The following is a 16,784-nucleotide window of genomic DNA, read 5'->3' as shown; positions in this document are numbered from 1 at the left end:
AATTAAAACTACATGATGCATCGTTTTACGTCCAATCAGTGGCACAAGACGTTTCTACGAAGGATTAATTTTATGTGAACGTTTATCCCTTTTATTTAAATGTTTCCGAACTTTCCAAACTTTCTAGTTCAATGTTGTGACCGCATATTAACCGTGCGAGGTGTTTCACATTGTTATAATTTCTATTTGAATATATAGAGAATACAAAAGGTTTTAGTGAATAACGGAAAACCGCATTTCATATGAATGTTGCATTTATAATAGGCGTTAAATGAGTCATAAGGAGAAAATCTGTACGTATGCATTTCCTGACACGTTAACCTCAAACTTGGATCTCTATGGCGCTAAAAATAGATTGCCTTATTCTAGTTTAAATATATCGTCTTATATTAATAGTTTCTTTTACTGACATAATTTTAAATTAATCAATAAATGCAAGTAAAGTTTGATTGTTAAAGTTTTTAATATCGAGAGCTAGTGAACATTTTCTTCTTTCGTTTCGTTTGAAATATTAAATTAAATTATCTGCAATTTTTATTCCAGTGGCATCTAAAGTGGATCACAGTATATAAACTGTATTTTTTAAATTATTATTCTGTAGCTGTGTGGTTCCATGGTGTTGTTAATTTTTGCACGTAATTTTTTCTTACGCTGATTATTTTAATAAACATATAGCACCCATTCATTGAGTAAACGGTCAGCGGTCAAACACGTTATGCTTTGCGTATGTTTACAAACTTATACACAATTCACACATCAATGGAAGCCAGTTCAATGCCCCGTCTCGAGCCTCCAGCCGTGATATAAGAAATTAACGATTGCAACGAATTTGCTCTTGTATTTATTTGTTTTTTTCGCGGCATTATACGGTCAGTGACTTTACGAAATTCTAATTCGGTGTTGGCGCGCCGAGTGCCAAGTGTGTTGTGTTAAGGATATTCCCTGAGCCCAGATACGGCGTGATAAATCGGCCTTGTCACGGGGGAGAGATCAGAGGATATAACAGAAAGTGGAGTGATAGCCGGGGGGCAGGCAAGAGCAGCGTCCGTCAGTCTATCGCTGCCTTTACTCGACAAAGCTCGCGCGGGAGGCTCGTCACGGACGCTCGAACCTACGCTTTTTTCGTGATTACCGCTAATGGCTATGAACTTTATCAACGCTGTTTCTATGAGAGATTGATTTGTTGGTGAGTTATTTTTATTTTTATATCGTTTCTGGTTTTTGTAGGTATTTATAGCGCCTTTAAAAGAAAATTGGAAAGTTTTTAACACTTTTTGCTGCAATTTATTAAAAGTGGTGAATGTTTAATCTCAACATTTGCTTTGACTCAGGATAAATAAAAACATAAAATTTTATACAGCACAGCAATTTAAAAAGCGTATGCCGCAAACGCCGGTTAAAGTAAGTTACAAACTCGTGTAGTTGAGTGAAAAACATTTCGCGTGCAAGCTTTACCGGCTTTGACACAAAGTACACTGATCTATTACTATGGATATAACAGCGCTCGTATATTTATCCTTTAGGATAACAAGCAATGTAAGCTAAAAGCAGTTAGGTAAAATATTAGATTAAGGTGGGTTCAGCGTGTTCTTCTTTGCAAGTTAAAACACGAGATTCAAACTATTCTGTCGACGCTTGAGTTTAAAATTATAATAAAAAGCTTTCATTTTACACTATTTTATAAACATGAATCACTTTGCAAATATTGATTCAACATGAGTTTTTACCGTTTACCGTCTAATAAATGTGGTAAATTCAAAAGGACATAATAAAAGATATAATATGTAATACAAAATGAATCTTTGAGCGAGATATAATAAAAACTTTTGTTGTTGTTTTTAAAATTATAAAGTAATAAATACATTTTGATATAGCAATTATAATTGAATTAATTAATGTGTGTATTCAACTGTAATGAAACATATTTTTCAGTTTTATTTATTTCAGTATTAGGATGTTAATAATTATTGTAAAGTACAATTTATATTCAGGTTCCTGGCGCTTCCATAAATAATAATAACATCAACAATGTGCAAGCACAGTTTACAATTTCAAAGGTTGGATAAATTTACAACTCCCTTTAGCGGATAAAAGACAGGTCTTACGTATATAATTTACCTACTTGCCTTTTTCATAAAAAAAAATAATAATATAAAACATAGTATATTTAATTCGTTTATTCGGTACCTGAACTCTAAAAGTTGTTTCGATGACAAGAACAAAGTGCTTTTTATTTTCATATGAATCTACAAGGAATTAAAAAAAATTAGGTACCAAAAAATATGTAATATTATCGTATAAAGAAAGTACAAATAAAATAAATTATTATTGATGAATTTCAATTTATGACCTATGAATTTCAGTGATATTTTCAATATTGCATAAGTGTAATTAAGGATATAAAATATTATTTCTATTTGATTTACCTCTTTATAATTTAAATTATTTATGATCATGTATTTATAATTTATGGATTTTAAGTTTGGGATTTATAGTTCATGTATTTTAATACACTATTTCACCAATGATACAGTTCTGTTAAAAATCAACCAATAGACATAACTTATTGAGGCATTGGTTCGTAAAGCTCTACAATTTTTCCGTAGAGCTTATAAAATGAACTAAGATTAAATCTGCATTCTGCAATGAAGAATCAAATAATATTCTAGTATTAATGTTGTACATTTCTACAAGAAAACTTAGAAACTGTATAGCTCTGTGTTGATTTAATACAAATTATTTTATATAGGGCCATGATATATGCATTAAGGAGTGAGTTTGTTTGTGTGTGTGTAATGATAGTAAAACTTTGGAACGTCTCAATTCTTCTTTCTTTCTATATTAGTATGATATGATCAAGAAGAATCTTAAAGAAACTAATCTTCTAAGTGCCGACTTAGCTACTTAATATAAAATCGTAATATTTATTTTTGATATTAATGTTTGTATTTATTATTGATGTATATTTTTATTTACTTAATCCAATGTTTGATGTTTAAACATCAAATATGGATTTTCCTTATTAATAGTTAATATCTATTTGACTCTTCCCCGTAACATTCTTAAATTATTTGATGCCGTATTTTGATTAAGGCTTTATAAACTTGGAATAAATATATAAAAATGTTTATCTTTTTCTTTATTAATTTTAAGATAAAAACTAGAAACAAATCTCGTAATATGTAATATACATGCAGTTATGTCTTTTATTCTATTACTAGATGTACTCGAGTCAACGACATGTAAATAGTGGTAAGGTCACTTTGTATGTCACGTTCTTACTGCCGTGTGAAAATATCTGCTATCTTTAATCATTATGTAAACAACTTTTTTCTAAAGATGGCAATAAGAAATGAAACAGGCTTGAGGATCTTTACGGCGTTGCATTAAATAAATGTATGTGATTAATTAGTGTGTAGTCCCATCAATTTTACTTTTAAATTAATTGCACTATAGACGCATTTATTATGGATTTATTTTTATTCTCGTATGTTGTACGATATAGGCACGTATAGGTGAACACGTTGTCTATTGTTTTAAAAACTTAATTTCAATTAATAATTAGAATATAGTAGAACAATTATTATTAAAAATGTTACAACAATTATTATCCGTTCTAATAGTTCTAATTATATACAATTTGGAATAGTTACTCGATACATAAATTATTTTAATCACTTTTCGATACACTAAAACTTTAAACTGTAGTTTGGAAGTGTAATACCGTAATATTGGAGACTAATTTATTATTCAAAATGTTTTATATTTAAGAAATAACGGTCGTAAATATTCTCTTCTGTGCTCATTTGTATACTTAGGGAAACAAATTTTTTAATAAAACTTTTTATTTGTGACAATGTAACAGTTATTTTGTCGCTTTGTGCCATGGCCGTTGTTGGTGTATGGGAGACATGATGCATATTTGTTCCACTGATACCGTCAACTAGATGATCAAAATTCATTCAACGTGAACAAGTTCCTTAATTGTAAGTCTTCACTGGTAATGGAACCTGGGATTCCTCCCTTCTACGCTTTCACGTTAATACTAGGAACTCACTACTCTAAAATTATAAAATAAAGTAAAATTGCTTCATCAGCAAAATTGCCTTTAAGCTAAATTTAGTTCGCAGTAGTCTGAGTCTTTAAAAATTGATAACTCGAGGATCGGTATAATAGACACTTGAATGTTAAGTGCATTCAATAAAGGCTTGTGAAATATGCAATTGAATAAAACTTTATTTATAAACCAGATATAAGTTCCCTTCCCTATTTAATTAGCTTTATTTTCACTATAAAACTCAACCTATCTCAAAAGCTAGATCCAGGTGGATATCATAATTCATGCAATGCTTTAATTGAGTTCTATTGTACGAATTAACAACCAGACAGGTTAATAGTGATGATTTTATTAATTTGGATTATACTCAACTAAGATAAATGATATATGATTAAGTACCTACGTACTAGGTTGTTTTTAGGATTAATTTAGTACCTACCAACTTTTTCCGTCTTTCACCATCATAATCTGAGGCTCTCAACCATAAGTGGACCAAGGTCCACTGCTCCATGTCCATGCTGAATCAGGCCAAGGCCTGATTCAGCATTTTCTTACTGCTCTCTCGGTCCCTTTCAGTTTCTATCGCCACTATAACCCAAGTGGTACTAGTTACCATCGCGTATGAAATGATATGAGCAATAAAATAGACAATTATTTGAATACAATGCAATATGCACGTACAAGATTCAGTGTAGGCTTGCTGCATTGCAGGTTATAAAAATTAGGTCAGTCCTCGCCCGTATTTGTCAAGTTTCCAATAAGTTTGCTGAGCGTGATTTATAAGCTCCTCTGGGTTTAATTAACGTCTTGCTATCTTGTTATATTCATTGTACGACATAGCTCCAGGACCTTATAATAGTGATTATGTGTATTAAACTTCTGACGTGGATGTGATTTAAATTAAAGTGTATTGATTTTAATTACATACAATACTCCCGAAAAGCGCACGAATTTAAGCTAGTAATATTTCGAATATGTTGTGTGATTTTTAAAGTTACACGTAGTTATTATTATTTTAGAAATGTAAAGTAACTTTTTTGAATGTTAAAATATGAACCGTGATTAATATCCTAATTTTTTGTTTAATTTCCTCTGTTTAATAATTTGTGGACGTATTGCTTGAAGTGTACCTCATGAGAATCGTATACGAGTACATACATGCCCTGAGAAGCAAAATTAATGTACTGTTTTACTTTAACAAGAAAGACTGGAGTAGTGCAACTAATTACGAGACTCATTACGTGAAAGATACGAGTGCATGCTGTGTATTGCTGTGCGTCTGTTTTTCTTTACTTTAATATTGTGTCAAGATGTATTATACAATTACACAAATTTAACTAGTTCTGATTTCAATACAAATTGTGATATAAAGAGTATTCATGGCTTTTTATTCGCGATGATGAATTATTTAGATGACTTGCTATAAATAGAAATAATAAATGTAAGTACTATTCAAGTCAATAGGTTCTTTTTATACGGTTGAATGAAATTGTTTACTAACAAAAACTTATAGTTTTTTTTTTAAATACGTAGGTATATATTCTTTAACGGTGACTAGATCCTATTTTAAACTACAATAATTAAATGTCCCATAATATTTCGGTACCAATGAATCAAGATAGTTAATATCTTAAACTTTATCTTATTTTAATACTCTGGAATATTAATCTTTAAATTAGACACATAATATGTTTACAAACCTTTAGCAACTTTGTAATTATGGGAACGAATAGACGATCTGACGTCATCTTCCGTTCGACTCCTATCGAAGACTCCTATCCATTCACGCGCAGGGATGACAGCATTTATGCGTGTATAACATCAAATGTCTAAATTATTTTAACTTGGGCATAGAAGTAGGTAGCTTCAAAAAAATATTATCTCATAATTTTCATTCAATAATGTACATTTATTTTATGCAAGAGCAGGCATATCAGTTTAAATTTACACATGAAAAACAAAACTCTGTTTAGAATGATGTAACAAATTTGATTCATTGGAATAAATATAAAAAAGCTTGTTAGCACGGCTGATTGAAGTGGTCTGAAACAATTATACCTTCATGGTGCACTGGCTTATTCAATATTCTGCAGCTCTATTTTATTAACACTTATTACGTATTGTTTGTTGCTACATTTTTTCGCTTTTTGAAAATGCATTAATAACCGAGTGGGGATTAACGAACAAAAAGTGTTCACGCATAAACAATGAACCATATTTTAAAATACCGTAAAATATTGAGAAGAATATTAAAAAGTGAGCTCATCCGCTGCAATTATCATGGGATTGTTTGTTTCCCATCCTGAGTTCGACTTGTTTTAGAATTATCGTAAAAATGCATCGTACATCAGGCGGAACAAAAAACGCTGTGGTCGAGATATAATGGAAACACGTAGCGACCAGTAATGACTTCGTAGAGCAAAAACGAGCCAGAACATGTTTACGACGGGCTGGGCTTGTGGTCGTGCAGATAAATTTTAATACCGCAAAAGTTACTCTTGATGGTTATACTTTTGGGCGTTATTTTATGAACGTGTTTTAATAGAGCCGCGTGTTTGTTAGCCAAATGCACTTTTCATGTAAAACATATTTTTCCTAGGAGTATTTTTAGTTTGTATCTTGTCTCTCTGAAAGGATGATAGATGACTATGAGGAATGCAATACAGAAATAATAAATGAATTATGTCTGTAGCGTTGCAAACAATATAAACATTTTTTATCTTATAAAATTTTCAGTGTTTTTATCATTTTTAGAGATATGACCTTGTTTCCACATCTGTTGTCTATTCATAAGATAATAACTAAGGCCTACTACAGTTACGGCTTCTACACTTATTTCTAGAGATGAATCTTTTGTGTCGAAACAATTGCGTCCAAATTACACCACTTATTACCTATTCATAAAGGAATTTGATTTATAACATCAATCTAATGCAAATCTTGGACATAATAGATGTTATAATGAATGATGATTATTATTAGCGTATTTTGTTATGATAATTTGACAGCTCTCAATAATTAGTTTTTTTTTAATTGTTGCAAGACTTTTTGAGTAATGTTAATACCATATTATTATCCTATAGTTCATATCACGACACTAACTTGACTCTACGTGGACCGGATATGTTTTTTTTTAATTTTCTAGCTTTAATAAATGTGCCTTGAAAAATTACCTTATTTATACAATTATTTAAGTAAGTAATAAGTAAGTTAAAAAAGGCTTATTTTTGAAATTGTACATGGCAGTGGAACGCCTATAAAATTTTAAATTAAAACAAAGTACATATAACAAATTACTAATTTGGAAAGTGCTTACTTTAAAACATGTTATTATACCGTAAAGTACAAAATAAACGTATCGCTGCCATTTCAATTCGGTAAAGCTACCTAAATTGCTCAGTGAGTGTGGGAATTTTACATCTACTTGGTAATTACAGTTATTTCACTGAGAAACTATAGATTTAATTAATTAAGCCATTTCACACCAATTTTTATAAATACACGGCAGTAAGTGCTTAATTAACGGACTTTTTTGTATTATGGGAATATAAAGTTGATAGTTCAGAGACATAAAGATTTACTGTTTACTTTCTTGAATATTTATCAAAATAAAGTGAATTCAGTCAATTACAGTTCATACATGAATACGTTATTTACGCATATTTAAGTTAAACAGTCGTATAAAGTCTCATTTTTTCATATACAATAATTATAAATGTTACTTGCAATGTGCAAGAATACTATGTATGTAATGTAGTGATGTTATGTTTTAGCATATCCAATCCGTGTAATATCAGACGTGTTCCAGTATTGGTTTACCAGAGCTTTCTACGTGTTTGCTATATTCATAGATTAAAAGCCTTCAACCGTGTTAGTTTGTTTTGATTTTTATCGTACCGCGTTGTGTTCAGTATTAGCTGTTGAAATTCTTTCTTGTTTTGTAAATAGAGCGCTTTAATAAATCATCCGTCTGATGCTCGTATACATTATGTATTAGCTGTGCCCCGCGGTTTTACCCGCATTGCTCTGCTCCTGTTGGTCTTAGCGTGATGATATCTAGCCTTCCTCAATAAATGGACCATCTAACACAAAATATTTTTTTTAATCGGACCAGAAGGAAGTTCCTGAGATTGGCGCGTTCAAACAAACAAAAAAACTCTTTAGCTTTATAACATTCGTATAAATTAAGAAGTGTAATATGTTTAATAGTGGCTATCTCTTCATTAAGGCTTCTTTTAAAGGAACATGAATTATAGAGAATCCATCTGAGTAACTAAGTAAGTTGAATTGAAACCATGCTCTTCTTCCCAAAGTTATAAGGTCACGGTTCGGACTACATATTAACCTTTATACATATTAATCTTATATAATATTCACAACAAGTCAAAATGTTGTGTATTGTAATTTATCTCGGAGTTTACGAATATAAGTTGTACGATAAGAGGAAACATCTCGATTTTCCTTTGTAGCGAACTTCGTGTCAAAGAATTGTTGCCAAGAAAATATTCATGAGATGGACGAATGGAGATTCCGTGGTCCCGTTTCGTAAAGTGTAAATAGTTCTACGTAGATTTGAATATGATTATTATATTTTTATTCAGGATTTTCTTAAAATAAACGTTGAATATGCTTTAGGAGCTATTATGTATTTGAATAGTTTTAGCGCAAGTAAATAACATTTGTAATTCATTTACGACGTTATATTGTTTTATCATAATTGACAAACAAAATGCACCTCTTGTATGTTTTCCATTTTTATGGTGTCATTAAGTAGCTTATTGATATTTTCTGAGAAAAGTTTTCTTTTAAACTTCGCAAGAAAAAAAGGAAAAACACTCCGATTTTTTATATTAATCTACTTTTTCTTCGTCTCCTGTGAATTCGTAAGTTATTAAAAGTTTGTTTTCCAATTCTCGATATCTAATTGCATGGTTTGTATTCCAATAATTTTACTCAATATAATTTGAAATTTAAAACCTTGATTATTTATTACATTAGACTATAGCAACTATAGTCTATGAAAGTCAAAAACTTATACGAGAAAACTAACGTACCGTGGGACAAAAGTTGGAATCGTTAACCCAATTGTCATATAAATAAACGCTACCGACCAATTGTACAAATAAATATATCTCAAATAAAGCTTGAATCACAAAGTATACAAAACCTCCAATCAAAAGCATTCCCATAATATAATTCCTCGCAAACAACAAAGTTAAGGTTTCCTTTCAAGTTACCGTTAACTGGGAGGGCTGCTGGAATACCAACGCTCATAAACTTATTAAAGAAGGAACGAATTATACCAGTTAGATATTACAAGAGTGGAAGTGGGAATGAAGCGGTTGTATATTTAACGTTACTTTGATCAAACTTGGTTTTAATCGTCTCAGTATAGAGTCATATTGCTCAATATAGAGTGCTGTATTAAGTGGATATGATCAAGATTATTTTTTTCTCTTGATAGTTAAAAAATTAATGTGTATGTAGAATTATTATTAATCATTATCAATTTAAAAGTTGTTTAACATTTTTTTGTTTTAGTGTGGTTTTAGTGCAGTGCTTTTTAGCTCTTCATGATTACTTAGATATTGGTTGACGTTACTGATAATATTTTGAAAATCAATCCTTTAACAGTAAAGCTTCTTCCATACTTTAATTATTTGTATAGATTAAAAATGTTGAATTTGATATTTTTTGTTTTATGGCATTGAAATGCTTATAAATTTATATAAGATGAAAATGTTAAAGTATACTGTGAAATATAAATAGCATGAGTTGAAATAATGCATTTCAGGAACCTAATGGAATCTAGTCAAATGTGGATGGGATATTTTAGGTTAGGCTCCGATTTCACACTTCATACTCTATAGTCGTACTGATTTTGACTAGACAAAAAATCAGACTGGCTCATAGTAAATGGATAAGGATATAATATAGGCGGTAGAATGTACTGCGGCGTCATATTGCAAGAGAACGTACATAGTATAAAGAGAACCAATTTGCGATTTCATGAAAATATTTCAGAGAAATTGAAATGTATTAATATTATATTACGTGGAAATTAAATAAAGGGTAATATTACAGTAATGTTAGTACTGTTACAGAAAGTGATATTAATTCTGGGAAGGCATCACCAATGGAAACACATATATACGTACACTTATACGGATCAGTAGAGATGAACAAAATTTTATTAAAATATTTCAGTTATGCATGAACCTGATTATATTAATAAATATAACTGAAGAATATAGGGGGTGTTTTCAGCAATAATAGCTTCTGCGATGCCTCTCAACTTGGACAATTGGAAATCTTCTTAAATTACGTCGGTTTCAACTTTCAACTACCTGTCAATGTAACTGCTATTACTAAAAGCAGTATACTGTATAAGTGAAGTAGGAACAAATGATTAGCCATAGACATTTAATTAAAAACATTTTGTCACTTTGAATAACGTTTTGGTGCGCTCTTTGTTTCCAAAAGCTGACTGAAGCTGGTTCAGGCAGTAAAATGCGGTCGTACAGCCATGTTTCCACTATATCAACGTAAAAACTCTTACAATAACATAAAATAAATAACTCGAACGATTTCCCAAAAATAACATTTGGTCCATCCCTATCCTAATATTTGGATTCGTTTCTATGATAAAGTATAAACACAGTACACGAAAAAAAAGTGAAATATAATTGTAAAAAAACAGTTTATATGTATTTTTACCCGACTGCCAAAGAAGGAGGGTAATGTTTTTCGAGTGTATGTAAGTATGTATGTATGTCTTTTCCTTTGTGACCACCTGTAGCCTAAACGGCTTGATGGGTTTTGATGTATGAGGTATCGTTAGATTTGTCTTGATTACGGGAGTGTCATAGGATACATTTTATCCTAAAAGTCCCACGGGATAAAGACATAATAATATTTTTTCTAAATTTTTACTCTTTTTTTAGTGTGCAGTCGGGTATTTTGTTTTTTTAATAATAATTATTGTATGTATTTATGGAGCTCAGATAAAAGATTGTATAAATTTGACTGCAAAACCAAAGCCCTGATGGTGTTGCCAGATGAATAATTCAAGATTTGCACTCCACTGTATTTCAATTCACCGTATGATTATGTGAAAATTTTGTCCGCTCCATGTACCCATTTGTTTGTTGACCACAACGGTTAATCCGTTGAGAGAATTTGAGATTAGCTTAAATTACAATTGTTGGGTATATTTTGTGAGGTCTGCTAAAATGCTCATTTATCATGATTTATAAGTGTTCGTCTTAGTCCTACATATTAAAGTGAAAATTGCAATTACTACGAGGATATGTAGACACGTACTTGTTATTTATAAATTTTAATATTATTTGATATTTACAAAATAAATTTTGCGTGTCTCACTGAAGTCAATTTAGCTGTAAAAGTGACTTGTACATATATGAGAACTTATGTACTAAGTTGTCTTGTACTTGCTCATGAAAGAAAGTACTGAAGTTGTGATGTGATTAGGAAGCACTAACGAAGGCGGCAGGACTTTTAATGACATTTCCTCTTGAACACCGCCAACTATCAACCTCAACTCTTTGTTCGCAATTGGCAGAAAAAGTCCAGTAAAATTTATGGAATCCAAATAAAAATGCATGCTGTGAATAACGCCCAATTTTACCACTGAAGCGACCTGTCAAATAAATGCAATAACCCGTAATTATAATACCAATTGAGTGTATTGCAATAAATCCATTTTCCATCTTCTTATATATAAAAATGAATCGCAAAATGTGTTGGTAAGCGCATAACTCGAGAACGGCTGAACCGATTTCGATAATTCTTTTTTTAATATATTCCTTGAAGTACGAGGATGGTTTTTATGTAGAGAAAACGTAAATATGTACCACGGGCGAAGCCGGGGCGGACCGCTAGTTAATAATAAAGACCGGTTTCAACACTTAACAAATTTATGGTAGTAAAAAGTATTTCGGTATTAATGAGGATAAAACATTAAAGTATTATTATTTGATAGGTTATTAAGCTTTACAACTACAGTTATTGAGCCGTTATGTTAAGTGATTGCTATACACTAATTTTCTCTACATAAAACCTTGTATTTAATATAAATATATGTATCTGTTATAAACGGCAGAATGTCCATATAAATTATGAACAGAAGTTCGCTTTGAGAGTATTAAGCTTGTGTATTTTGAGTCTTTATATAAATAAATATTAATACTCCCAGTAATTTTGTACAACTCTGCTAGTTCCGAACCTCGTAATGTTTATTTTGATAGAAACTTGTTTTTATTGAGTTATTATATATGTAAATCATATTACATAGAACACGCATCCATTACGCAAACATAATGTTCATCACACAATATATTATTTTCAGTGAAACTACCTATATAAGAATTGTGCCCTCTGGCTCGTCAACCAAATAATATTTTTATTAAATAATAATTGTTTTTTTTTTCTATAATGTCATTATTTTATGAAGCATTTAACTATACGTACTTTTAGATATATCTAAATGAGGATATACATATAATTTTTTTAATGAGGTATAAAAGAGATTTTGGGTGTATAAAGAGATGGTCTAAAATATTGATTTTATGTAGCTGGTGATTAATAAGATGCCTGTTTGGAGGTAATCAAATCTTACAAGTTTACGTTCTGAGTTTGACCCAATTTCATACATTCGATTGACCTGATGTCTTCCCGTAGATAGGGAAACCATGTAATCTTTGTGATGTGAAGTTGGCATAATAAGGGATTCGATAGGTGGTATGTATTAACAAATACGTATCTGAATATCTTTCTATATTAAATGATTACATACACCAAGCTTTAAATATAATATTAACGCACATGAACTATGAAGTAAAAGCATAAATAAGCTGTACGCAACGCAACAATAGGGAACGTGAGAATTTTGAACCCAATTTAGCAAAATATTATTTTGATAGTGCAACATTACGCAGCAAGTACCGTATCGACATCGATGAATATATGAATATTGAATTCAAATCAAAATTTACTCGTTAATGTATATTTAAGTAGCGCACTTATATTAGGTAGATTTTAACAATGAATAGTTCTATTTTAACGTGTTATTGTGATTTGCGAATTGCGATATACATTGATGCTTATGTTACCGTTTTATTCAAAGATGTTCATGTTCAAGTCATATGCGTAATGTAAAGCAATGGAAAGTAAACAATGAGCTTCGTTAGACCAACACCAATAGACTTGAGGTTGAATGCAATTTAACGCTCCATCCAAATTCACGAAGTCACCACCGATTGTACTCTTAGTTAATTGGTCGTGGCCAGAAGCCTTTATACAATTTAAGAACTAAAGCTTTAATAATATGGGCTTTAATAAAGTTATAATAATATGGGCAAATAACTCGCTGATATTCGCTACTATTTTGGGACAGGAAAAATTTTAATCCAGAGGATATAATATGATTCACTGACGAAATAAAATTGGAAAAATCTGTTGTTTGGAACAAGTAAAATTAGGATTTATAAACAAATTTATGCCGCATAACATAGCAGCTATGCCTATATGTTTTAACGTACAATTATATAATATGTAAAACCCTACAAACTCATTAGTTTGTAGGCTTCATCTAACCTTTAGCTTTCATGTTTTATGAACCATTTGCAAAACTTATCAAGTTTCCCTAAATTGCTGGTACTGCTGGCTCCCTAGTAAGAAGGGAAATTCTTGTATAATTTTCAACATATTTTGCAGGCACATGAAATATAAACGAATGTGAAATTTCCATATTAAAATTTAACTAGATTTAATTACAATAACCAAAAATTCGTTATTTATTTTTGAACACGCATATATATCCTCAATATCGGCATATTAAGCAGATTGAAGCATGTTATCTATATACTGACATTGTAAGTGTTGTTATGATTGCTCAAATTGTATTTCCCATTTCCCTACATCCATATAGCACACATACATACATATATACATACATTTATGTAATTCAGTTGGATGGGAAATGGCGCGGATGTTGGAAGCAGTTGGAGGCGTTAATCAAGTGTGCGGAATGGAATCGATTGTAACGCTTCTACGTGAGCCTCTCACGTAGGTACGATATTTTTATAAGTATGTGTCTATTATATCTTGGATGTATTATTACATATTGTATTATTATAACATCATAATTAGGTACTCAGCTAGAGGGAGATTAGTTTAGTTATTTCATTTTGACGTATGTTATGTTTTCATGAAAAAAATCTCAAATACTTTTAGTTTGTTAAATTCACTTAAATTGCACTAATACACTTAAATAACACATACCTTTTACTTGTTTAAAAAAGTTTATTGATTTTATTGCTGTGATATTAACTTTTCTCAACATAAAAATAATTGTGTATATGTATAATGCAAAACCTTTACATTATGTGGCTTATATCTATATGAAACGAAAAAGGTCATTCAACAGCCAAAAGTCTTTACCAATAAATAATGTTAATGTCACAATGTCTACGGCACGTCTGTGTTTTCACTTTTTACCATACATGTGATTGCGATCAACGATACATTTGTTCTGTTTCTGTAAAGGTAATTTCTATTTTTATTAAAGTATCTCTACTAGGTGAAGAGAGACTCGTTATTATTAAACAGGGCTAAGTTTTAATGCGCCCTTTGAGGTTTTGCGTTGGGGCTACTTTATAATTCGAACAATTTACATTTTGACTTTAAATTAATCATCAACTTTTTCGCTGCTTGCCCTTTATGATGAAATTAGAAACGTTTAAATTGTGTTAATATGTATTTTAAATATAATACAAAAATGTGATCGATTACCTTTAATAATAAATCTACCTACAAGTAAGTAGAAAATTAAGCATTTTCAATATATGTATATTGTATAGGTATCAGTCGTTAGTTATATAGTAATATTAATGTTTCCTTTAATTTTGATATTGTATCTATCTGTAAGCAATAACCCATTGAAGTATTTACGCAACCACTTTCTTTGATTATCTCATTTCTATCTCATCAAAGATCGCGCTGATATCCGTTACCTATAATTTCTGATCGTTTAGTTTAAATGGCTTACGATATAATATCGATAAGCTGCGGTTTGCCTAAGAGCATCAATTGTTTAAAGCCATATCAAATTTAAAAAGACACACAATCAATGCTGTACTTGAAAAATTTAATGGCATTGTATATTGTTAAAAATTCAAATTTGGACGTAAATTACTGTTTAGCAGTAAAAGTATTTTAATTTTATACCTACTCAATACTCATATCTCATATGAATTTACCTAATATCCAGATATAATATAGTTAGTCTTCACATAATGTGTAAGCTTTTAATTTTAAGTTGTACTTTTATGTAATACCATAGGTAATACCATACAATGTGCTGTAAAATTTTTTTGAGAATAAATAAACTATAACATGAAAACTCATATTTCGGCCACAGTTCGTTGTTTTAAAACACCGCAGCATTCGTCGCGAATATCAAAGAGAGCACTTCCATTTACTACATGCAAATGGACCAGACTCTTGAATGAAATAACTAGAACAGTCTTTATGTTCTATGTTAATAATCTTAATAATGAGTAATATTGAAGATTTTGCAGAAACATATTGTTTGTAGAGTTTAATATTTGTTTCACGTTTGATTCGTAGTTACTTATTTAGAAAAAAAAAATACAATAAGGAACGTTATTTCAATATCATATACATGTGAATAAATAAAGAGTAGACTGTTTCAGACTTATTTTTAGGTATATTTTTATATGCCCTTCAAAATAATAAGGTTCATTTCAAATGTAGAGCAACTTCGTTATGACTAGCTGTTAGTTTTCTTGAATTTATTTAGTATCAAAGTTGTTTGGTAAAACAATAGAGTTTATTCGTATTTATATAAATGTTATCAATTTCTTGCTTAACCTCGATTTCGTTATATCTCTTTTTGAAATATTCCTTGAAATACGAGGATGGTTCTGATGGAGAGAAAACGTAAACATATACCACGGGCGAAACCAGGGAGGACCGCTAGTCATCAATAATATATTGTAGTCCTTAGATAATTTCCACTAGTATGGTACAATCAATACTATTCACAGTTAGTTTCTAATGAATATAAAGCATAGCACACATTGTGTAGAATTGCAACGATTCAAAGCTCAACTTGATGTTACAGGAGATCAAAGGGCCAAGTCCACAGACATGTATATATAAGTAGACAACGCAAGTACCGCGATCTGTATGAAAACCAAGCGTGTCATATTTTTTGTACTGACCTTGACGCGTTATGACGTCACGAGCGCTTTTTAGTGATGTTAATTTCATTTTACGCTAAATCGATTAGGCCGCCACTCGCGCGGCGATTCTAGTATCGTCCTATCCCATCGAAGTAAATCGAAAGAAATCAGATCAAACTAGATCTATGTCTAAGGTAGTCAAATAAATGAATCGTAATCGATTACTAAATCGATTCAAGACAGAAAAATGATAATTACCATAGACAGAGGGATGATAAAATAAAGTTATAAACCTTTTAATATTCTAACAAGTAAACTAATGTGTTTTAGCTTTTTCTTACATATGCCCATTGAGTTACCATGTACTACGTACTAGAGAGGCCATCGAAAGAAAGTAATAAAACTGTCAATCAATCAATCTTTATGTCCCGTTGCATCGATCCATTTTCCTTTTATGTTCGGGTTACTTGGAAAACTGAAAAAACAAACATAGTCTAAGC

At 30.7% G+C, this 16,784-nt stretch overlaps 1 protein-coding gene across 1 annotated transcript in view; it reads left to right on the top strand.

Moving 5' to 3' along the window:
- Positions 1-1,036: 1,036 nt before the first annotated feature.
- The window catches only part of LOC149902747 (uncharacterized), a 30,952-nt gene continuing 15,204 nt past the window's right edge, over positions 1,037-16,784 (top strand). The window contains exon 1 of the mRNA XM_090109334.1: positions 1,037-1,186. The gene's annotated coding sequence lies outside the window, so the exon portion shown is untranslated. The remainder of the gene's footprint in view (positions 1,187-16,784) is intronic.

The sequence above is a fragment of the Colias eurytheme genome, chromosome 14 (genome assembly GCF_061535395.1).
Source record: "Colias eurytheme isolate Ceu_HAF_F1 chromosome 14, ilColEury1 Martin Lab GWU primary, whole genome shotgun sequence".
Classification (NCBI taxonomy): domain Eukaryota; kingdom Metazoa; phylum Arthropoda; class Insecta; order Lepidoptera; family Pieridae; genus Colias; species Colias eurytheme.
The sequence above is the reverse complement of the archived record's forward strand: the minus strand, read 5'-3'. Positions and strand labels throughout refer to the sequence as shown.